This window comes from Stegodyphus dumicola, chromosome 9, assembly GCF_044657685.1.
Source record: "Stegodyphus dumicola isolate Sdum_Otavi_A_Nest chromosome 9, ASM4465768v1".
NCBI classification, from domain to species: domain Eukaryota; kingdom Metazoa; phylum Arthropoda; class Arachnida; order Araneae; family Eresidae; genus Stegodyphus; species Stegodyphus dumicola.
Window position 1 is genome coordinate 22,799,510 of NC_140776.1, and position 25,224 is coordinate 22,824,733.

General features: G+C 32.1%; 1 protein-coding gene across 2 annotated transcripts in view; it reads left to right on the forward strand.

Annotated features, from left to right (window-relative positions):
• LOC118203526 (uncharacterized) overlaps positions 1–25,224 on the forward strand; it is a 294,354-nt gene that overhangs the window by 146,826 nt on the left and 122,304 nt on the right. Inside the window, exon 1 of one of the 2 annotated variants that reach the window (XM_085823276.1) lies at positions 8,327–8,404. The exons of the other annotated variant lie outside the window; for it this stretch is intronic. The gene's annotated coding sequence lies outside the window, so the exon portion shown is untranslated. Of the gene's footprint in view, positions 1–8,326; positions 8,405–25,224 lie in introns of those variants that run through there. 2 annotated transcript variants of the gene reach the window in all.

The following is a 25,224-nucleotide window of genomic DNA, read 5'->3' on the forward strand; positions in this document are numbered from 1 at the left end:
ATAGATTTTATGCTATTTTTCTACATTTTGCTATGTCATAAAAGAGAGGATTGGAACCTCGATAAGATGAAAATCTCCAAATCAGTGAGCGAAAGACAACTTGATTTTTCTCAAAATGAAGTGCCTGCCAAAACTATAAACATATTGGGGCCTGGCGAGCTAATGAGCGACTTCATTGTAATGACTGGTGTTGATTGCGTATTAAATGCATACTGAACTAAAACCACATTTATTATAAATCTACGGAAAAAGCACTATTAACATGGCATATCAATCAATCAATCAAAATTTAGGTATGCCTTCCTGCGAATTTAATGCAACTAGGGCGATCCCCGTGAACCAACTCCTTATAAGCGGGAGGGCCAGTCATAATCCACTGACACCTCTTTGAGAGGATTATAACAAAGACTTTATGCTACGCAGCGGGTGCTTCAAATCCTCTACGCAGACTTATTAAATTGAAGTATCTCTTCCCCCCCCAGGGCTGAACTAGGTCACCGGGCGCTTACTCACCACAGGTCTCAGAGACCACCCGGAGGGAGGCTCACTACGGACACCGTTTTATACACTTGGCAGCCTTACTGGTCGTTGATAATGCCTCGTAAGTACTAAGCTGCTGCCCATATCACCAGGAGACATTACCTAGAAAACTCAGACTGCCTAAGCCATGGAGGTAGGAAAGGTTACTTCCTACCTCCATGGCCTAAGCACTTAAGCTACCAGGGCCACCCAGTTCGACGACTTACGCAATCCCCCTCAGTCCGACCGTATAAACGACCTTCCCTCGGGTTCTGGAACCACCAAGCATGGAAGTAAGAAAGGACTCACTTCCTACCTCCATGCTGCCACGCTGAAGTTATCCCCCCAAGAGTGATGCTGTCATGATAAAATACCAAGCCAGTGTAGACACCCCAGGGAGTAAACATATCATATATAATAATAAATTGATTTTCAATATTAAAGACATACAAGTAGTTATTTAGAAAGTAAGTACAGTTATGGATCTTGTTAGTGGCAAGAATTTCTCTTCAAAGCTTTGTGTGTATTTGCTCTGTTCGGAACATTCTGCAGTTGAATTAATCACGCCGTTTTGTTTTTCGGTTGTATTTTACGTCTTCTGATTCGTTATAGTTAAAGACCATGTTGCAGGGGATGAAGAATCATTGGTTGATCAGTTCCTGAAAAGGAGAGGCTTTGATGTCAGACCCAGTGAAGATCGCTAAAAGCTCCTGACACTGGTTGTGAAGTTAACGTACTGTCAAGAGAAGGCATTTGTGAAGAAGTTATTGCTTCTGTAATGTCAGCGCATGTTGTCTCACATTTCGTAATAGGTTCAAAGATTGCGACTTGGGAGGAGATCGCACGCATGAATTTCTTATCTTTGAGTGGTCTGCAGCAACATTTTTCTAGGTAACATCAATTTCACAGTTTACACTTTATTTTTATTGTTGCTCAGACGACACGGATGTAGACTCATTACGTTATTTTGAAGTAGAAAACAGGAAAAATGAGCAATGCCCTCGCCGGGATTTAAACCTGGACCTCTCGAATACACGCCGAGTGTGTTACCCGTTACAACACGAAGGCATGCTGAAAGGAGGGAGACAATATCTTAGGGAATTTACTTTATTCTTTTCCGTACGAGGGGTGCTTAATTCTTGGTGTATTGTGATATGCATACTTTTAACTTTCAGTATCCGCTGTATACAAAAACAAAAATAATCGTAAAAGGAAAATTCAATTCGAAACCAGATCCAATAGTTTGATTTCTTAAAAATTTAATTTAAGTGCTTTATACCCTTATCAACCGTCACATCCATTCCAGAAATACTCTCAAATAAATACTACAGTTTTTAAAATCAGTAATCAAAGAGTAAATAGCATAATTAAAAACAAATATAAAGTAATTAAATTATAAAATCATAAAATAATATTTCTTTTTTTTTTTTTTTTTTTTTTCGAGCATTCCAAAATGGAGATAACATACGTTGCTTATTTCCGTCAAAACAGAATTTTTTTCCTCGTTCCCGTTTCCAAACGCTTAAAAATTCTGATCACATGACTCTTTAGCACTTCTCGGATGTTTCACGAGTTCTTTCACGTCATTTTTCACATTCCTTAGCAATTTATAGATATGCGGGCTTTGTTCTTTTTCGCAGCCATTAGCTGTAATATCACTTACAACTGAAGCATTAGTACCGATTCTTTTGCGAAACAAGTTCAAGAAAACTTTGCTCTAATGATTATTTAACTTTACAAAAATTTTCGTCGCAAGAAACTCATTTTGTTGCTCATTTTGACTTACCTCACTTGCCTGACCGTAATAGAAGAACAAGCCCACGAAATTCATCGTGGCAAAGATTGCAAAGATTGCCTTGACCACCATACAGGTGACAATACGACTTTGCTCAGTTCCGATTTTATTATTATTATTCAGATTTTATTATTATTACGATTATTATTATTATTACTATTACTATTATTATTATTACTGTTACTATTACTATTATTATTATTATCATTGTTACTATTATTATTATTATTATTATTACTATTATGATTATTGTTACTATTATTATTATTATTACCCTTATTGGCACTTACGTATTATCGCAACCAGGTTGGCGCTATTTGTAAGTTTGAGTAAAAAAGTGTGAATAGAAAGAAAATGTACATTTATTAATTACAGATAATTTTTAATACAGTTTTTTATATTATTTTGTTTTAAAATATAAAATAGCAATTAAACCCTTCCGGTTTCGAATTTGAATAAGTTGCAGAATTATTTTTTCGGCGGAAATCTTTTGGTTATTGCTTTTAGCACTGATTGAAAACCGTATTCGCCATAACCATGTACACGTCGACTTATTTTTACTTAAAAAAACATCCCAGAATTGCACAAAAATGGCATTGCGCACACTCTTGACTTTATCCATGTACACTGCTATTTTCTCATAAATTACAAAAATTTGCACGAAAATGCAGGAAAATTTTGTGAATCTCTACATGCTCTTTTTACAAAATTACGCATAACACGTAGGGTTGCCGTAAGTAGGGTCGCCAAATTTGGCAATTTATGCGAATTTTGGCCTGGTAGCGTTAATACGTAAGTACCCTATTATTATTATTATTATTATTACTATTATTATTATTGCTATTATTATTATTATTGTTACTATTATTATTATTATTATTATTATTATTATTACTATTATTATTATTGTTACTATTATTATTATTATTAGTCCAATGGGGCAATTTGCCCAGAAGGACTATTAATTTCGTTTTGGTATTTTGCATTGATTCACTACAAGCGTTGTTCACTTTACAAATTGTTGCCACTAAATATTATCGCCCTGTACTACATTTAAAGAAATCAAAAAATGAAGAATTTGCATAAATGTATGTATGTTTCTCGCATTGTGATAAAACAACGGTACCTAGAGCCATCCAGTTTTGAATGAAGTAATCCTCCTGCGATTATGGGCATCGTAAAGCCAAAATTTGGAATTTGGAATTTGTTTTATCATCGATTTCATATTTTATAAAACTTCAACGAATTTTTGTTTAACAAACTCAAGGATTTCAAAGCCAGCAATGTCAACGTTTTACTGAAAAAACATTTTTATCTCCAGCGCGCGAGACTGTGTGTCGGAAATTCTAAAAATAGGCTCATTTTAAAATTACTTTGCGATATTGTTCTTAAATTGAATTTTATGGTTTAAGTACAAAAGACATTTAATAACTAAAAGTACCACACAAAAGGTTAAAAAAAGCTCCTTTGGGCGTAATATAAAATCTAAAAGCTTCTAGATTTTTTTTTTTTTAATATCAAAGAAAATTTTTGTTGAAGGTAGGAGACTTTTATCTTAAGATTTAAGAACCCTTGCAAATAAAAAGCAACTTATTGTTGTTATCGTTTCATATAAAATGCAAATAAGTATCCACTCCCGCATATGTTTCAAAGAATGTTAAGAGCCCATCCGTCATCATTCGGTGAGATCATTAAACTCTCGTGTATAAAATGGGTGCACTTAACCTTTTCATCACGAGGAGCAGGTGAATAACTCAATTCTGTGCATATGAAGGTCTGCAGCACTGTTTACGAATCCATTCACCTGCCTTTTTGAGATAACACGACGCTGCCGAGTCGCAAATCTTAATTTATTGAGAAATTTCACGATTATTTCGGCAGAGGATTAGCTATTCGCATTCATGGTGGTCTTGAATTTAAACCTTAAAAATCAACTGGGAAAATCATAAATTGGCGACTAATTTTCTTGTCAAAAAAAATGAGGTAAAAGGAACTACGGAACACATCTTTCTCAAAGGAGATTGCTGAAGGAGTGGCAAAGAATGGCATATGCAATGGGAAGAAACTTTTTGCTTGAAAAAAAATTTCTTTTTTTAAATCTGAAATATTTCAGATTTTAAATTGCGTCCAAAGGGGCGATTTTTTAAACATTTTGTTCCTTACCTTTATTTATGAAATATCATATTCTTCGCACTTAAACCATACAATTGAGTTCAACAGCAATAACGCAAAATAATTTTCAAATGAGTATATCTTTAGAATTTCCCATACACAGTTGCGCGCGCTGAAGATAAAAATGTTTTTTTTTTTTTTTTTTTTTTTTTTTTTTTTTTTTTTTTGTACAACGTTGCCATTTCCCGCTTTGAAATTCTTGAGTTTGTTAATCAAAAATTCCAAATTCCTTAAATTTTCACAAAATATGAAACCTATAATTCCAAATTTTAAATTAGGGCTTCCAGATGTCCATATTCGCACAAGGATTACGTTATTCAAAATTGAATGGCATTTGGTACCATTGTTTCACCACAGTGCGAGAAACATACATTTATGCAGATTCTTCATCATTTTGTTTTTTTAAATATAATACAGGGCGATAATACTTGTTGGCAACAATTTGAAAAGTGAAACAACTCTTGTAGTGAATCGACGCAAAATACCAAAACGAAATTAATAATCCTTCTGGGCAAATATCCCTTTGGACTAAAAATAGAAATATACACTGACTACCAATAAGTATTTGGACACCTATACAAATGACGTTATCTGCGGTCCTAAGGTACGTCACGGACTCCACCGGTATATATCGTGTAGGAAACAGCATCGGCTTTAGTCGCATGCAAGATGCCTCGCAGTTCGGATCTCTCTGATTTCGAGAAAGGTATAATTATCGGGTATCACAAATTGGCCGTTTCTTAAGGGACATATCTAGCGATCTGAAGTACCCAAAATCGACAGTGACCTATGTGATTAAGAAGTGGAAGGTGAGCGGTGATTGTCGGAATGTGTCCCGAGTCGGCAGACCAACGAAACTGGGAGACAGAGACCGACGAGTGCTGTCCAGAGAAATTCGGAAGAACCAAACCCAACCGACGGCCCTAATCCGCGAGGAGTTTCAACAGGCATCCGGGAGTATTGTTTCAATGAATACCATCCGTAAGAAAGCACATCTGCTTGGTTTTCATGGTCGTGCTGCTGCCCATAAGCCTTTGATCACAAAGTCCAAGCGCGCTGCTCGGTTAATGTGGTGCAAAGCACATCGAAATTGGACCGTAGATCAGTGGAAACGGGTTCTTTGGAGTGAGGAATCAAGGTTCACCCTTTACTGTTCGGATGGCAGGGTCTGGTTCTGGCGTCTACCTGGAGAACGTCTCCTGCCAGAATGCATTGTGCCAACAGTCAAGTTCGGCGGAGGTGGAATTATGGTCTGGGGGTGTTTTTCCTGGTATGGGCTGGTACCCTTGGTCCCCATTCATGGTAAGCTCAACTTCGATGCCTACTGCACTATTTTGGATGAGAATATGCTTCCTACGTTGTGGCAGTTTTACGGGTTGGACCCCTGTTACTTTCAGGACGACAATGCCAGTTGTCATGTTTCGACGTTAACCAAGGTGCCAATGGAGTTCATCGAATGGACTGGCCTGCCCAGAGTCCAGACCTGAACCCTATCGAGAACCTCTGGGACAAGTTCCATCGCCGAATTCAGGGGTGCACTACCCGTGCAAAATCGGTGAAGGAACTTCTATGTCTTCTCCAAGCCGAGTGGAAGAAAATACCACTAGGTGTCATACAAAGACTTGTGGAAAGTATGCCCCAGAGGGTCCACGCTGTAATTACCTCTCGTGGAGGCTCTACCAACTATTGATTTTTAATAAAGTTAGAGTTTCTTTTCTATCACAGGTGTCCAAATACTTATTGGTAGTCAGTGTATGAAATGATAAGAAAACAAATAAAAGAATCCTAAATTAATACCTAAAAATGTGGAATCAAAGCAGCTAACTTCTTCTTTGTCGTCATTGGATGCCGTCATACACTCAACCACAATAACGCCCGAACTCTGATGCCAGGCTTCGTCATTCCTGTACTTGCCTACCAAAATATTACATATGTGTGTAATAAAAACCAGTTTTATAAGTACTGATGTAGGATCACTGAGACATAGAAACACAGAAATACTGATTTCGCAGCACGTAGATCCATACTGAAGAGGAAGAATTCTGATTGCGTAGCATGCTAAAATGTTGAACCCATAATGAACATAAAACAGCTATAATAAACACGAAACCTGGCAGTCAAGGCAGCTACTAGAGCTTCATTTTTATTTCAATTGACATATGCAGCCACAATTTACTTGACATTCTAATCGTGCCGATTCAAGAACATTTACATTTTTGATATTGTTGCGATAGGAAGAGAGCAGAGACAAATAGCGTCCAAGCGGCAACAGAAGCAGAAGCTAAAGTGCGCAGTTATCCAATATGAAAATTCACCAAGAGAAGGTTTTAGTTTGGGTTAGAAATGTTTCAGTTCTCAAAATTTTGAGTTCAAGTTGCGAGTTAGCTATATTATCAGCATTACGCAAGCCACGTGACATAGACTGATCTAGAAATAATCCAATACAGAAAAGTTTTTACTGTTTTTAGAACAAAGAGAGGAAATACCAAAATTAAAAATGAGGAATTAAGAGCCTACTACTAAATTAAATTATAAACTGATTTACATATTTTTGTCTTACATATTTATATACTATATAGTTTTATTTATTTGAATACGGCAAAGAAAACAAGCACTCTCTGTATGAAGAAAGGGATACCTTCATGGATGGTTTTTTTAAGAGAAATCCGCGTATAATTATGTTACAAATCCGGAAAACCTCGAAAACAGCTGTACTTCTAGTTTGTTTATCGGGATCCCTGGTGAAAACTACCAGTGACCAGCGGTCTTAATACTTGGACATTGGTAGAATTCGAATTAGTACAGTGTTATAGTTTTAAAATTCTAATTAACGCACAATATTTTTTTTTTTTTTTTAGTTTCACTATTACTTTCAGATAAATTACGGTATTTAGTTCCTCCTTTACACATGCCTTCGTGATGTAACTAAAAAGACATTCGGGTGGCCCGAAACTGGAATCTTGACGAACACACTACTGATTCTTCGTATTTCCTGACTAAAAAAATCATAGTGACTCGACAGTGGCGCTTGAAGTAATATCGTGGCAGCTTACAATTCGTCGCCATCCGGAGTTGTCGTCCTTTAAGTAGGGAAGAATGTAACATATTTTCTCCCTCCTTACCACGTGCCTTCGCGGTGTAATTGGAAACTGGTCTGGCTGGTAATCGGAAGATCTGGATTTCGAATCCCAGCAAAGGGAAAGCAAATTTGTCGTGTTTCCTGCTTCGAAATAAACCTAATTGCTCTACAAGTGCAACTGCCAAATCCTTTTCCCAAATGAATTAAATTATCGTTGACACAATAGAATTTCCAGTTTTTTTTATAAATTCTGGGCGCAGTAGTAAAAATACTAATTGCGGTGATTTTTCCTGTACAGTTACAATTTATATTACCGCAAAAAGAATTTAAAAGTAAAGCGTAATAAGCGTTAGAATGTGGTCGTTGACTTCTTAAAGCTCGTGGTCAAAACTGCTTTTTTGTTATTTATAATGTTAATGAAATTTTATCCGATGCTCATTTAAATCTGAAAACTTAATAGCATATATCTCCCACCCACGAAATCTGAAAATGGGTTGCAGAGAAACTAAAGTAGGTCGAAAGAGGGTTAAAGAAACATCCGTCGAAACAAAAATCAGCAGGCGGGTGTTCTGTTTTCGATGGAATTTTCCTTCATCTTCCCGTTAGACTTTAGCTTTCGAAAAGTGTCGTTTCCGTATGAAGAGGTGTTTGTTTTTACGGAACCACACCTCTGGTTTGTTGGCAAAGCTCAAGCCAATGAACATTGGTGCACTTCCCTTTTCCACTTGTCACGTGGTGTAAGTATATGCTCATTGAGAACCTCAACCTTGAAAGAACTCTTCTGTTTTCCAGTTTTGGTAACATCCTTATTCGTGTGCTGCTGAGAAAGGTTTAGTGAGGTAAGTAACAACAAAGTTATTTCTTGAGCAACTCTTCTTTGAAATTTTTATCTTTTCCAGAATTTTTTAATTGCCATTCTAGCAGAGTATTAATAGCCGATGCCAATTTATCTAAGCACCGTTTTATTTTAGCAGATATGCACTGTTTTTTGACATAATAGTTAATGCTATGTATTGATTGACTATAATATTCTGTTTCATTCTGTATAATACGTTACTTCAATGTTTTTTAATGCTTCATTTGCTGTTAATACTGTGTATAGGTACTGTACAAATAATATGAATAAAAACCGTACGGTGTACCAGAAATTTTCTTGGCATTTTAAATTTTTAAGCCAGAGGGCGTTAGCCCAGAAGGGCTATTAATTTCAAAACTGCATTTTGCGTAGATTCACTTTTCAAACTGTTGCCACCAAATATTTTCGCCGTGTATTATATTTAAAGAAACTAAATAATGAAGGATCTTCAGGAATGCATGAATGTTTCTCGGATTGTGAACAAGCAAAGGTACATAGAGCCATCCAGATTTTTATAAAGTACCCCTCCAACCGAACACGGGCACATGGAAGCCCGAATTTCGAATTTTGAATTTGTTTTATTATCTATTTAAAATTTTGTAAAACTTAAACGAATTTTTGAGTAACAAACTCAACGATTTTAAAGCGAGCAATGGCAATATTGTACGAAAAATAAACATTTTTATCTCCAGCGTGTGAGTCTGTGTATCGGAAATTCTAAAGATATGCTCTTTTAAATATTTTGTGATATTACTGTTGAATTGAATTTTATGTGTTTTGAGTACGAAGAACATGATATTTAATATATAAAGGTAAGACACAAAAAGTTACGAAAACGCCCTTTTGGGCGTAATATAAAATCTGAAAGCTTTCAGATGTTTTTATTTATTTTTGTTCATTTATTTATTACATCTCAAAGAAAATATAATTAATTGAATTGTTTTTATTTAAAATATAAAATCCTACACATGCAAAACTGATAGATGAGAAGCTAAAAAGCTCTCGATAAAAGTTGGCATTCTGCGAGACATAAGTCTCTTAATTTATCTTCAGAGTGCATAGAAGATTCTAAGAGCAGTTTCGTTTGATAAAGCATAAGATATTAAATTCTTCTTCAAGATTCAGCCAATCTACTCTTTATTAACAAACTGAGGGCTTTAAAAACTAATGTATTCTCACTACACTAAGTAAAGGTTTTTGCCTTCCATGCGCCCTCACACATAGCCGATTCTCATAGTATTATCATTTGGCGAAATATGAGGTGTTTAATTTATCTTTCAGATTTAATCAGTTGTCTCTGATTGAACTGAGGTATTTAAAACCAATAAGGGTATTTCTTAATAATTTGAATTCTTATTTTATTTTTTAAATCATGTATCTAATTGATATAAATTAAAATGTGCATAACTAAAATATATTTAATTTATAATGTATCTAATTGCTAATTTTTTGAATATTTGAAGCTTTGCTATAATTAATGAAATTATTTCTAACGCCGTATTTTATAATTGGTCCAAACTCATTGGTATTTTCTAAATTTTATCAATTTGTTTATAAATTTGAATGTTTTATAAATTTGAATTTTATAATATTTTTTTAATTTCTTTGAAATTTTTAACGGTAGATTCTTCTTTGAAAGTTAGATTGTGATGTTTAATCTGAAAATTACGAACTTTATTTCCAAGCAGGGAAAGGTAGTATGGATGAGATCGAAAGAGCTTTGCAGTTAAACATTATAAAACAATGATGACTAGACGTACTTGAGTACATAATTGGCTGACTATTCATCAGTTAGTAATCTTTCTTTACTCGGTGATATGCGATGGAAATTAGACTCATTAAAATATGTTAATAAAGAAATATCGACATTGTGTTTTAAGAATATATTAGCCTTACATTAGCTCTAACTGTTAAAAAAATTTAAAAAATCAAAAAATAAAAGAAAAAAATTTAAAAATTAAAAAAAGAAAATCGGAAATGTTTCAGATTTTAAATTATGTCCAAAGGGGCTTTTTTAACGTTTTGTGTGTTACAGTTATTTATTAAATATCACGTTCTTCGCACTTAAACCATGAAATTCAGTTCAACAGTAATATCGGAAAATAGTTTTAAAGTGAGCATATCCTTTACAATTTCCGATACAGAGACTCACGCGCTGGAGATAATTTTTTTTTTTTTAACGTTCTCGCTCTTGTTTGTTTCCATTACTCGTTTTGAAATCCTTGAGTTTGTTAATCAAAAATTCGTTAAAGTTTTACAAAATAAAAAATCGATCATAAAACAAATTCCAAATTTCAAATTTGGTCTTCCTCATGCCCATATTCGGTGGAGGATTACGTCATTCAAAATTCGATGGCTCTATGTACCGTTGTTTTATCACAATGCGAGAAATATACATACATTTATGCAGATTTTTCATTATTTAATTTCTTCAAATATAATGCAGGACTCTAGCATTGGGTGGCAACAGTTTGAAAAGTGATTCGCCGTTTGTAGTCAATCGACACAAAATCGCAAAACAGTTTTTTTTTAGTCCAAAGGGGACTAGTCCTTCAGGGACAAATCCCCTTTGGACTAAAAAAAGTCTTAAAAAATTTTCTGCAGTTTCTCTATCTATCGAAAGCGATATTATTACTGTTGCATGGGACTTGTTTGAAACAATGGAAACTTCAGTTTTTCAAGATACTTTTATACTGATATTTTAGAACATAAGTTGTACCGTTTCATACGTAAACTGTGTTCTTTCAGAAAATATCTATTCAATTTCGTTTAATGTTTGAATTTACGAGGAATATTTTTTGAGTAAGGTCCGTTTTTCAATTAAAAGCAAATGAAACAAAAGCCCTTCTCCCAAGAAAAACTGAAAGATTTCAGATTTTATATTACGCCCAAAAGGGCGTTTTATTTCATTTACACACACGTACATGTTTCGAGAGCATTTGTGCTAACATCTCTTTGGAATAAAAATTTTTAAAAACAGCATATCTCTAGAATTTCCGATATGCAGTCTCGAGTGCTGGAGATAAAAAATCTTTTGTTATATACAGTGTTGCTATGTCTTCCTTTGAAATAGTTGAGTTTGTTAATTAAAAACTGGTTAAAATTTTTATAAAATATAAAATAAATAAAAAAATTTTGAACTTCAAAATTCGGTCTTCCAGATGTCCATATTCGGATGGAGCATTACGTTATTCAAAATTTGACGGCTCTAGGTATCGTTGCGAGAAACACAGATACAGTCATGTAGAATCTTCATTATTTAATTTCTATAAATATAATGCACTGCGATAACATTTGGTGGCAACACTCTGAAAAGTGATTCGACCCAAAATGCCATTTCAAAACTAATATCTCTTCTGGGCTATTAGGCTATTGCCCCTTTGGACTAAAATTCTAAAAAAAAAAAAACTTTCCCTTCTGAATTTATATACAATTCTCTATTGCTCTACATATTACATTTCCGGTTTAAACATTTATCGTAAAGAACTTCCTTATAGAATTCGGTGATGTTAATTAGGTATTCACCATCGTTTTCAGTTCTTCATCAGTGCTGCGCAATTTCTAGAACCATGTCACCTCCAACTCACCGTAACATGCTTCATTGTTACTTATTTGCGTTGTCACCATACACTTCACATATTTGAGGAAAAAATCTCTGTGGTTATCGCTGACTGCAGCTTTGTCGAAACCCTCTCATTTGCCATGAAAAATGAAGTCAACGAACATTTTTAGCCTATTTGTGTTAATTTTCACTCTTTATAAGAAGTAAATGAAGTATTATAATCGGAAAAAATTTCCAGGTACCATATTTCAACGAAAATATCCATTTTGATCACTCTCGAATCCATATGAACGATGTTTTGGGGTAACATTTGTATGAACGGACAGAATAAATGACTGTTTTCCAAAACGGACTGTAAAATGGATTCGTAAGACATGTTTTTTGTGTTGCCTGTAAAGACGTATCCCGCATATATATGTAAGTATCTCACATAACTCAAAACCTAGTAGACGTAGAACGTTGAATTCTGTATATTTAACTGCTAAAACTTCTAGTTGTGCATTTCCTTTTTTGTTGCAACCGGCGGCACCAAACGTATATATATATATATATAGAGAGAGAGAGAGAGAGAGAATGAAAATTAAGTAATTAAGAGTAAATTAATAAGCCTAAAACTTGCGCTAAACTGCTGAGTAAAAAAGCAATAATTTTTTATTTGTATATGTATATTTTTCCATTCTCGTACCTGGCTCGGTGAGCTCAGTTTTTTATTCTTATATGTTTGTAAATCGGACATTTTTTGCTCTAAAAGTGATTGAATAATAATGTTTCCGGTTAAGGTTTTTATGGTTTTAGTTAATCTGCATGCAATAGTTGTAGAATTATGAACAATTTAAAAGTGTTAGTTTCGATAAGCTTAACGTGGCAGCTATTTGTTTACATTTGAAACTCTTAGTAGTATAGTGAAGAAAGCTGGTGCACCAACTTCAGTGTCTTTTTGCCAAGTTGGGCCAAAAGTTAATCTTAAATTTTTGCACATCGAAAAATTTATCTTTCTGCCCGTTGGCCAAATTGCTTGTTTTCCAATAGAAACTCTGATTTTAACTACTAATTTTTTTAACTGTATTTGGTCGATTTTTAATGAAGGTGTTTTGAGTTTTTATGCGTTTTTGAAGGAGAAAGATATCTCTAATTATTTGAAGGAGAAAGATATCTCTAATGAAATTCGAGGAAATAAGTTTAAATGAAGTTTACCCCCCCCCCTCCAAAAAAATGTGTATATTTTAATAGGCCGTAGAAGGAAGTCATGTGTTGTTTACATCAAATATTTATACTGAATTTCTTTACTTGTTTTCTATCAAACTGAAATTATGCAGAAAGTTATTTCCTTTAGTTATTGTAACTTACATGGAATTTTATTCCTTTGGTATGATATTTGAATTTATTAACTCGAACTAGAATCGAGGCAGGCGTATTTTCAGTTAGCACAATTTACTGATAAGTGTCAGTGCATTTTCTAGAATAATTTTAACAAACCTCGAAATACTTAACTCAGATTGGTCGCTTTCAAAAGATGTATCAATTATTGTTTTTGATTGCATTTGTGTCATAAATTAGCATATGTATTCCTATCCTTATTTTACGAATTAAATTATCTTGTCATAAAATTAAACTAAACCAATGTACACATAGCTTAGAAGTTCCAAAAGTTTGGCCCTAATTATTTCCATAACAAAAGCAAAAATGTATGTGTTTTATGCTGGTATAAAAAGCACTTAAATGTGTATATTGGAAGAGTAATACATTGATTTCGCTCTATAGTTCTTAGGAATCAAAACACTTGTTTTTGGAATCAACTGAATTATCTTTTACAGAATATAAAGCACAGTGTTAAGTTTTTCTCTGTTCGCTAAAAGGATCTATGAGTGAAATGGGCATAATCATGCGTTTTATGTCAATTGAAATAGAATCAAAAAATTTCTGGGAGTGGTGATCGCTCTTTTCGTCGAAAGGTTAAAATTGGTGCTGCCATCTACTAGCAACTACTAGAACAATTTTGGAGTATCGTTTGTCTCATTTTAAATCGCTGTTAAAAGTTATAATAGTGCGGCTTTTTTTGCAGCTAAACAACGCATTTTTTATTTACATCGTTATTTTATAAAGTATAATAAATTTTGTAATTCAGAACTATTTTTTGTCTTGATAAAGAATTTCAAAGACGAGGGAAATGTTTTTACATTTTATTATAAAACTTTTAGATATTAAATTTTATGAACACGTGGAACATTAAATTTTATAAATGCGTTTTTTACGTGGAATTAAAACACTAAACATCTTGGAATTTCTACAATTATCTTTAATTTGATATATTCATCAGGGAACTTAAAGAAATCGTCCAAGTTAAAATTTTAAGAAGTGAAAAAAGAAATATATTATGCGTTATGTTAGAAAATTTTTTACATGGCGTTTGTTTTTACTACCCTCACGCATCAACATAATCACACATAAGTTTTCAGGCTAAAAATATTGTGCTATATTAATTTAGAACTCTGCTTTAAACAAGCTACAGCTAATTCGAAGGGATGATGCGAATCACTTCTGACTGCAAGTATTGTTCACGACTAATAATTATTAAAATCACTTGAAGCAAATTTAATTAGAACACATGTACACAAGAAACTGTGAGTTGAAATATTTATATTATTCATATGTGAATTTGTTGTACGCTTAAAACTTTCGCTAATTTTAACTTTAATAAGCCATTATCTAATCGTAATTTATTACAGCATAATTTGTTATACCTCAATTAAGGAATAAATTAATTTCTATAAAGGGAATTTTTAAATAAATTGAAAAGAAAGGAGATATGATGTGCATAAATGAACTGATAATTCAAATCTAAATACTTGGCTAATTAACACATATATTTCAAAATTGAGTTCTCTGGCACTTGACTGTAACTTATTTCTAAAATTCCATAAAAAGAGTCTATTTTTAAATTATATGAGGAATTAGTGTTTTGAACTATAATAAACTTGACAGAAAGGTAAAATAACTGGTTTTGAAATATATCAGTTCATTATTTTGAGATGAAGATAAAGATATTCGATCTTATTTTTCAGTTTTTATCAATACGTATCGAATACTTGAGAAAATAACAGTTGTTTTTTTCACAGTGCGAGAAACAAACATACATTCATGCGTATTCTTTCACGGCAATAATAGTTGGCGGCAACAATTTGAAAAGTGAAACGCCACAAAATGCCAAAACGAAATAATTTGCGCTCATAAATATTTTATGAAGTGTGTGCATGCTTCTGGACGGTCAATGGTAATGAAACAATTATACATTTATCAGTTATTAATACTTCTTTGAGTGATTTTTAAAAAATATTATTCGAAATCCAAGTAATTATTATAAATTCATATTAAAATAACACCAGCTACAGCGCTCAAAGTGGGTAAATTTGTTATTGGTTGTAGATATGATATCCTGTTGCGAAAGGTCTCTGCATATTATCTGAAATAAAAGCTACATCGGTTAAAATTCGCCTCTATCAATGTAAATATTTAGCTGATAACTGAGAACGTGCACTGTAGCGGGCTGGAATTATGCAATACTACTGATAATATTGAAATATTAATGCAAATGAACAAAAAATATGGATAAGAATATTTGTTGCTTCTCAGCTTTTTAATCTTTTCAGAATATAAATAACACATTTTGATAGCGCACAAAGGGTGTGTGAAGGTTAACCAATGATATACGTTGGAAAATGCGCATTTTGTCTTCAAATGTTTGTAAATACAATTAAAGTTTTGTGAGGTTTTTAATATTTAAATTACAATAGCACATTGAAAATGATATAAAAAGAAAATACACTCGACTGGAGAAATGTTTTACCTTGCCATTTTATGCACGTCTTTAGGACTGTATTACATAATTCTATAATTTTTGCTAATCAGACCGGTTAAAAAAGAAAACTCTAGTTTAATAAATACTATGACATGATATATATGGAAAAGCATATCTCTCGTAATTGTTTCAGAAATTTCATCGAAACAATAATCGTGTAAGATCTGAATTTGATGTAAAGGACAGATGGTTATAATATTTGAATGAACTAAATACATTAGGTAAAATTTAGATTGAATTGTTTTTGCGCTTCTAAAAATAATTATATCATCTCTCTTTCCAGGTAGCCCTATAGCTGGAAATAAAGGTGGTATAATTAAACTTACACAGTTTTGCGTATATATAACACATATAACAAGATAGTTTCTTCCAAATATTTATTTTTAACTAAAAATGAGACGCATGGAACATTTTGAAGACATACGAACTACGAAAAAATTTGTTTTAAGAAAACCGAATTTAAAGTTCTTCTTCAAACTTACCTTTAATATACATGGTCATGAGAAACAGCAAATTAGCTTTAAATATGAATATATAGACACTGGATAAAATTTTCGTATCATTTAACTATTTTTAATCTCATAATATTAAATTTGAAAAAAAATAAGTATATCCCAAATCCATGGTTCGAAGTTAGAGGTAGAAACAATTTAACGCATTATATCCAATGAAACTTTTAAAATTCTCCTGCATCATACTTTTTACCTTCATTTGTTACATTTATATTATTTTTTAATGCTTTACAATATTTTTTACTATTTTTTTTTTTTTTTCAAGCAGGTAAACTTCTCTTTTTGCATTGATTCAAGCGACGTTCATCACGCTTTTTTTGCAAGGAGTAGGGAAAAACGAGTTGGCTTCCTCCCGTTCTACGCCTAGCATTTACATAACCAAAGTTAAATTCATTAATAGTTGTCAATTCTGACATTTCTATCCTTTTTTAAAGAAACAAACACTTCTCTTGGTCAAATATATAAATTATAACATTAATAAATAACTGTTGAAATTCATCTTTTTTTACATTTTTTCCAAAACTTAAAGGCCAAAGTTTACGCTGCTTTAAAATTTTACGCTGCATAAAATGCATGCATTTTACGCTGCTTTAAAAGTTTACGCTGCATTTTAAATGCTTGTAACTTCTTTAAAAATTAGAATATTTGAACTCTGTTTTTTTGTATATGATGTAGTTACGTATGTGGAATATTACGAGAGTAAAAAAACAAATTTAATATTTTGGTTGATTTTTAGCTATTTTAAAGTCCACCGTTCCCTTAAAAAAGTTAAATATTGAAGAAGTTGCATAAGTGTATGTATGTTTCTCGCATTGCAATAAAACAACCGTACTTAGAGTCATCAAATTTTGAATAACGTACGTGTCCACCTGAATATGGCATCTGGAAGCCCAAATTTGGAATCTGGAATTTGTTTTATTATCTATTTCGTATTTTTAAAGCATTTATGAGTTTTTGATTAAGAAACTCAAAGATTTCAAAGCGAGGAATGGCAACAATGTACGGTTAAAAAGAAAAATTATCTCCAGCTAGCGAAACTGTATATCCGAAATTCTAAACACAAGCGCTTTTTAAATTATTTTGCGATGTTGCTGTTGAATTGAATTTTATGGTTCATTTGCGTAGAAATGATATTTAATAAATAAAGGTAACACACCAAACTTAAAAAAAAAAAAAAAAAAAAGCACCTTTGTGCGCAGTATAAAATCTGAAAGCTTTCAGATTTTTTCTTCTTTTTTGATTTTTATTCGTTTTAAAATATGAAAATTTTTTCTGAAACCCTACTTTTTCCGGTACGTCAGTTTAAGGATGACAGCATCTTAAATTTTACATAAAAAGGGATTTTTTAATTATTTTTTTTTATGCACACGCTTTAGACAAATCTAATAAGGAAATTAAACTACCTTTAATGATTTAGAGAAAAACTTTATTTTAATTATAAAAATACACCAAGGAAATGTAGTTCATTCAATCCCTCTCTTTTTGCTAAAATTGGTTTGCATCATATTTATTCGCTCTAATGAGACCAACTGATGAGATTTTGAAATCAAGTGCCTTTCGTAACGATGATGAAAAATCGTAACAATAGAATTCTTAGTTAGCAAACTGATAGCGAGGGATTCAAAAATTTACCTTTTGTTAAACTGACGATAAGAAATAAACTTATCATCGAATTTATTGTTAGATACGTGCCTTGTTTTTTTTTCTTTTTTTTTTTAATTGCATTCCTGTCTCGGGTGATAAGGTCCAAAGTACGCAGTTTATTTTATCTAATATTGCCTTATCAAGTATAGGGACATGAATAGTTATCAGTTTTCAAAATTGATTTTGAAATTTCATTATTTCACGTTTGAAGTGTTTATGTTGTGTTATATTCTTCGCAAGACTAAATTAACATAAGGCGAAAAACATTTGTCGAAATTCCTCTTTCTTTTTATGTTGCTTGTATGTGTCTATATTTGGGTTTAGTTTGCCTTAAGTAAGAATATATTTTAAGTGGAATTTCTAGAATTTTAATTTCAAGGGCTTTGAAGCGTAATTTATTATTCTGATAAATAAATACATAGCATATATCTTAACTAATTGGCTGAATTTTCTCAGACTTGCGTGCTATGTAACAAATAATTACAATAAATGTTAATTTGGGCGAAAATTCTATCTAGAAAATTTTAAAGTTATTTTTATTTATATATATATATATACATATATAAAGAAAATGAACTAGCTTAAATGTAGAGAATATTTCAATTTTGCATTTTGACTAATATTCGTGTGGTTTAATACTGTGAGGGCAATTTACATAAACGCATAATCTAAAACATTCTTTCCTGAGTGGTGTTTTGGTATTCATTCGGCCTACTAGCGGCCGAGCGGTAAAATCGCTGAACACTGGTAGTTCCAACCTGGGCTCTATTCCAGGCGAACGGGTTGGCTGCATGAGGTTTTCCGTAGTTTTCCACATATGTAACGGGTATATGACCCAGTTTTCTTTAGAAAATCCTCTACGAAGGCATCCCTTCCCTTGGGCAGATAGTGCTAGTGCGGTTTGCGGTAATCTACTAAATCAAACCAAACTAATGATATTCATTCCTTTCATTAAAGTTTCATGACTGTTACATAAAATGCATTTCAGGCCAGTCTGAAGCCCATAATTTACTAAATTTGTCTTACAATAAAAAATGTCATGAAAACGAAAATATTAAGTTAATTAAGTTTTAGTGTTATTTTAAATTAAAGTTAAAATAATACTGATGCATAAACACTTCTATCAGGATGTCTTTTTCTCACTATCTGTCCTCACTGTAGTACAAAAAAATTAATATACTATACTGCGTGGAAAAGAAAAATGCAGTATTACTACTATTTTAAATAAAAATAAAAATAATATGTTTCTGTGGGGCATTCTTATAAATTAATTAATTTCCATTTCAGCTTTAAAATTCTATTTTGTTTAATCAGTACTTCTTTGAAGTATATTACATCACAAATATTAAATCATGAAATATTTTGTTACGTTTCGATTTATTAATTAAGTTTTGGTGGTATACGATATGTATTATACTTTACAGTTTGTTTTAATAATATTTTCTATAATTTCTAACGGAAAGGGACCTTTGGTTTTGTATAAATTCTCTTTAGCTGTAAATAAGGAAATACTTTGATAAATTTAACACCATACATTTTCTACATTTTATGCTTTTCAAAATGTAATTCAATTTAAAATACGGATTAAGTGTAGTATAAGTTTAAGAAGCACAAATAATAGTTAAAAACTGTGTACTCCGAACTTTTTAAGCTCGATAATTTTTATTCAGACTGTTCACACGTACTGATTATTTATTTTAAATTGTAATATGCTGCAACAAATGCTGAATTTGCATATTTTTCACTTACTTTTTCCTTATAGTTAGCTAAAATATAAATGGCAGATGAACGTGGCAATAAATAAAGTAATAAATGCATGAAAATATAAATATCGTAAAAATGAATATTAAGTGTTCATTAAATAAAATGGTCTCTTTTTTTAAATATAAAATAGGCATATCCCCTTACAGGAATTAACTTAAGTAATTAAAGTAACTAAATTTTAAAATAATACTGCTGCTTAAACGCTTCTATCAGAATTTTATCTCCTCATTAGTTGTGCTCACTGCAGTACAAAAGAATTTATATACTGTACAGCGTGGAAAAAAAACTGAAGTTTTAGTGTTATTTTAAATTAAAGTTAAAATAATACTGATGCATAAACACTTCTATCAGGATGTCTTTTTCTCACTAGCTTTCCTCACTGTAGTACAAAAAAATTAATATACTATACTGCGTGGAAAAGAAAAATGCAGTATTACTACTATTTTAAATTAAAATAAAAATAATACTGCTGCTTAAACGCTTCTATCAGAATTTTATCTCTTCATTAGTTATGCTCACTGCAGTACAAAAGAATTTATATACTGTACTGCGTGGAAAAGAAAACTGAAGTTTTAGTGTTATTTTAAATTAAAGTTAAAATAATACTGATGCATAAACACTTCTATCAGGATGTCTTTTTCTCACTAGCTGTCCTCACTGTAGTACAAAAAAAAATTAATATACTATACTGCGTGGAAAAGAAAAATGCAGTATTACTACTATTTTAAATTAAAATAAAAATAATACTGATGCTTAAACGCTTCTATCAGAATTTTATCTCCTCATTAGTTGTGCTCACTGCAGTACAAAAGAATTTATATACTGTACTGCGTGGAAAAGAAAACTGAAGTTTTAGTGTTATTTTAAATTAAAGTTAAAATAATACTGATGCATAAACACTTCTATCAGGATGTCTTTTTCTCACTAGCTGTCCTCACTGTAGTACAAAAAGATTAATATACTATACTGCGTGGAAAAGAAAAATGCAGTATTACTACTATTTTAAATTAAAATAAAAGTAATACTGATGCTTAAACGCTTCAATCAAAATTTCGTGTCTTCTTTAGTTGTCTTCACTGTAGTACAAAAGATCAATATACTGTATTGCGGGGAAACGAAATAATGTATTGCACTGCGTGGAAACGAAAACTGCAATATTAGTGTTATTTTAAATTAAAGTTAAAATAACGCTGATGCTTTAAAGGCCTCTATCAGGATGTCATTTCCTCATTAGTTAGTTGTCCTCACTGTAATGCAAAAGTATTAATATACTATACTGCGTGGGAAAGGGGAAAAATATGACAGGATAAATTTCAGCATTCGGATGTAATAGTTCGTCAGAAATCGCGTTTAAACTTTCATGTAATTAAATTCACAGGAATTATGCTTCATCAAATATGTCTTTTCCTTTATTTTTTCTACACTTATTTAATTTGTAGCTTGAGTTTTAAAAACAAATTTTTGTTTGCTATTCACTCTTTCTTTCTGGCGGGAAGGGAGGTGAGACACTTTCACATCAGAAATGTTTTCTGCAAAATTCTTCTAGTTTTCAAGGACATTACTTTATGCTATCATGCACAGTAAATATTTTTTAATAATGTAGATGTAAAAATTAACTAATGGGATAACGTGTTTATAACAGATTATTTTGCTTTGGGAATACATCTTAAAATATTTGAAACTGTATCTAATGCTTTTTGAAAAAAAAGTAATGTATTTTTAGAATTTTTTTAACACAGAATAAATTTGAATATATAAATAAACCTAGGTAAACATAACTCCAAAACTGAAGTAAAAAATGTAATTCCTTCCTTCCTTATGCTTAAATCCTTATTACCTACTTCATTTTTTACCTTAATTTATTTAATTCTTTTATTCTCAGATAAGACATGACTTACAATATGTATCCCACTTTGAAATTCCGGTTCTAAGCTGACCTAATTTGAGGTGTTTTCAGATCTTAGTTATATCGTAGGATTTATCCTCTTTCTCACTATACGTGTGGCCTCAATCTGAATATTCACAGACAGAATTTGCAAATTTATCTTTATTCGCTTAAATCACTTACGATAGAAGATGATTATGACTTTCATCTTAAGTAATATTTATTACTCTCTTCCCTAAAGAATAATAGATATTCTCTTTTCATTTTAAGATATGATTACTTCCGTTTTTGTACATTCTGTTTTCATATACATATATTTCATCAAAAGTGATTATTACCTTAGCTGATTTTAAAACTGGATTCCTTACACAGAGATCTTTATATTTAGATGCATGTATCAAATCTAACATTTATGACTTTAATATTTAAGAGTGTTTAGCCCAAAGGAGCAATTTTCCCAGAAGGGGTATAATTTCGTTTTGGCATTTTCCATCGTTCCCTACAACACGGCGTTTCACTTTTCAAATTGTTGCCTCCAAATATTACAGCCCTACGTTATATTTAAATAAATTAAATAATGAAGAATCTGCATGAATTTATGTATGTTTCTCGCAGTGTGAAAAAACAAGGGTACCTAGAGACATCAAATTTTAAATAACGTAGTCCTGTACTCGAATATGGATATCTGGAAGACCAAATTTTGAATTTGAATTATTATCTATTTCATATTTTGTACCACTTTAATGAATTTTTGTTGAACAAACTCAACGATTTCAAAGCGAGCAATGGCAAGACTGTACGGGGAAAAAAATGTTTTTATCTCCAGTGCGCGAGACTGTGTATCGGAAATTCTAAGGAGGTGCTCTTTTTAAATGTTTTATGATATTGCTGTTGAATTGAGTTTTATGGCTTAAGTACAAAGACATGATATTAGAATAAAGGTAACGCACAAAACGTTAAAAAAAGCCCCTTTTTGCGTAATATAAAATCTGAAAACTTTCAGATTTTCTTTAACCACTTTATTTGAAAACCACTTTATTTGAAAACACAAATTAATGTTTTTTACAGAACAAAATTTAAATGTTAGCTACAAACTGAGAATGTAATGCAGAATTTTTCTACAGTGTTCAAATTAGGATATCATCCATTTTACTTTTAATTTACATCTTGATATGATAGCCTTATGAAATAGTGTCTTCAAAGGTCTGTCTCAGAAATATTTATTAAGCAGATTTTTTTGGGAAAAAAAAGAAATTTCTTATATGCTTTGATTTAAAAATAACAATAAAAATAAACGACTTGCTCTAAACATTAGCCCAAAGGACTTCAGTCCGAAAGGGTTTTAGTCTCGAAACGGCATTTTGCCTGAAATCACTGCAAACGGCTGCATCATTTTTTAGATTGTTGCCACCAAATATTATCGTCCTATATTATATTTAAAGAAACTAAATAATGAAGAATCTGCATGAATATGTGTACGTTTCCCGCACTGTGAAAAAAGGAAGAGTACCTAACGCCATCAAATTTTGATTAGCATTCTCCTCTACCCGAATATGGGCACCTGGAAGCTCGAATTTTGAATTTCAAATCTGTTTTATTAACTGTTTCATATTTTGTAAAACTTTAACGAATTTTTGATTAAGAAATTGAACGATTTCAAAGCGACCAGTGGCAACACTGGACGGAATAAAGCATTTTTATTTCCAGAGTGCTAGACTGTTTATCAGAAATTTTAAAGATATACTGTTTTCTAAATATTTTTAGCCCAAAGGGGAGTTAGCCCAGTGGTGTGAAACATGTATGTGTGTGTACACGAAAATAGCGGCCCCTTGGGTGTAACATGAAATATGAAAACTTTCAATTTTTCTTCTTTACTGTGTAGAGACATTTTGTTAATTGGAAAAGCCAGAGAGATGAAATTGAGCAACCGCCTTCGCCGAATTGAGCAACCGAACTACGGACTTCTGGAACACCGGCCCAGCGTTCAGAGCACCACGAAGGCACGCTAGGAAAGCGGGAGAAATACCTTATATACTCCTCCTTTTAGGGTGACTGGGGTTTTTAGGGGACCCAATCGCCAAATCTGGGTTCAGAGAATCATTATCCAACAACCCTTTTAGTTCGGAGGCCACTGTAGAGACATTAGGATTTTTTTAAGGCGGAGAGATGAAAAATGAGCAACCGCCTTCGCCGGGAATTGAACCACGGACCTCTGCAATATCGGCCTAGCGTGCAAAACCACTACACCACGAAGGTACGCTAGGAAAGCGGAAGAAATACCTTATAACTGTATGCATTAAAGGTAAAAAAAAGTTAGTGACCACTTTACATTAACATAAAATGTCTTGAATAAAGTCCTAAAGTCGTTTAAAGATCTAAATTTCTTGAATTAAATAACAGAGTCATCAACCCCCCCCCCTTTTTTTTCAGAGAACGATTTTAAATATCAAAACATTTTTTCCCTGCTCTGTTCTTAAATTATCTAATTTGTGCATAAAATTAATATAATCTTTGCATTATCCTAAATTTGTTTGTGTGATAATGGTAAAGATGTGCGTAACTTTCGTTAAAGATTTATGAATACCGTTACAGTTATGAGTTACAATTATGATCCTACTGAATGATTTCTTGAATTATATGAAATGTGCCAGAAAAGTTGGTTTCATTTTCAGTTGGAAAAGCAATTTTAATTACATAAAGGGACAATGTGTTATTTGTTATTACATAGGGAATATGACTTTTCACATTTTTACACTCTCTTATTTTTTTAGTAGCTACTTTTCTTTATTACTTCTTTCTCCCTCCCTTTTCATGCCTTCTTTTCTCATATTTCTTTCATCCTTTTTTTGGCGGGGGGTGGGGGGAGATTAAGTAATTGAAGATCATTTATTTACTTCTTCTCTCGGTAAAACTCATTACGAATTTCCTACCGCCGATTCATTGGTGAAGTCATAATCGCAGCTGGTCAAATGTCTTTTTTTTTTTTTTTTTTTTTTTTTTTTGTTTGTTTGTTTGTTTGTTTGTTTTTTAAGTTTCAGTCCGTACGGAACTCTAGCTCAGAACATTCGTAATTCCCAGAGGCTCTACTTATATGAGGTAGCACTTTTTAGTCTCTTTCTTTCAAAAAGGAAGAGTGTTCAGAGCTCATTCCCGTCTGTGAACTTTTTGAGATGAAATTACTATATTCGGCGATTTCTAATGTCATATTAAAGTAGTATTTTTAGGTTACAGAATAACTGTATCCACGACTAACGTATTAGATATAAGAAATGTAATCTTCTCCTTCTTAAATAGTCGAAGTTAAAATGGCTTAATAAGTAATTAAAATGTCTGATGTGGACACCCTATTAAGTTATACGCATTTTTTGCTGAAAATTCTTTCCTCGAATTTCATTATAAATACATTTCTAATTCAATCAGTTCAGTTCTCCCTTCACAGCAAGCCAAAAAGACATAAAACTTCAATCTTCGGGAAACCTAAAACACCAAACGCAGTTTTTAAAAGAAATTACGATTAAAATTATTCTAAGCAAAAACAAGCAATTCAGCCAGCAAGCAAGGAGACAAATTTTTCGGTGCA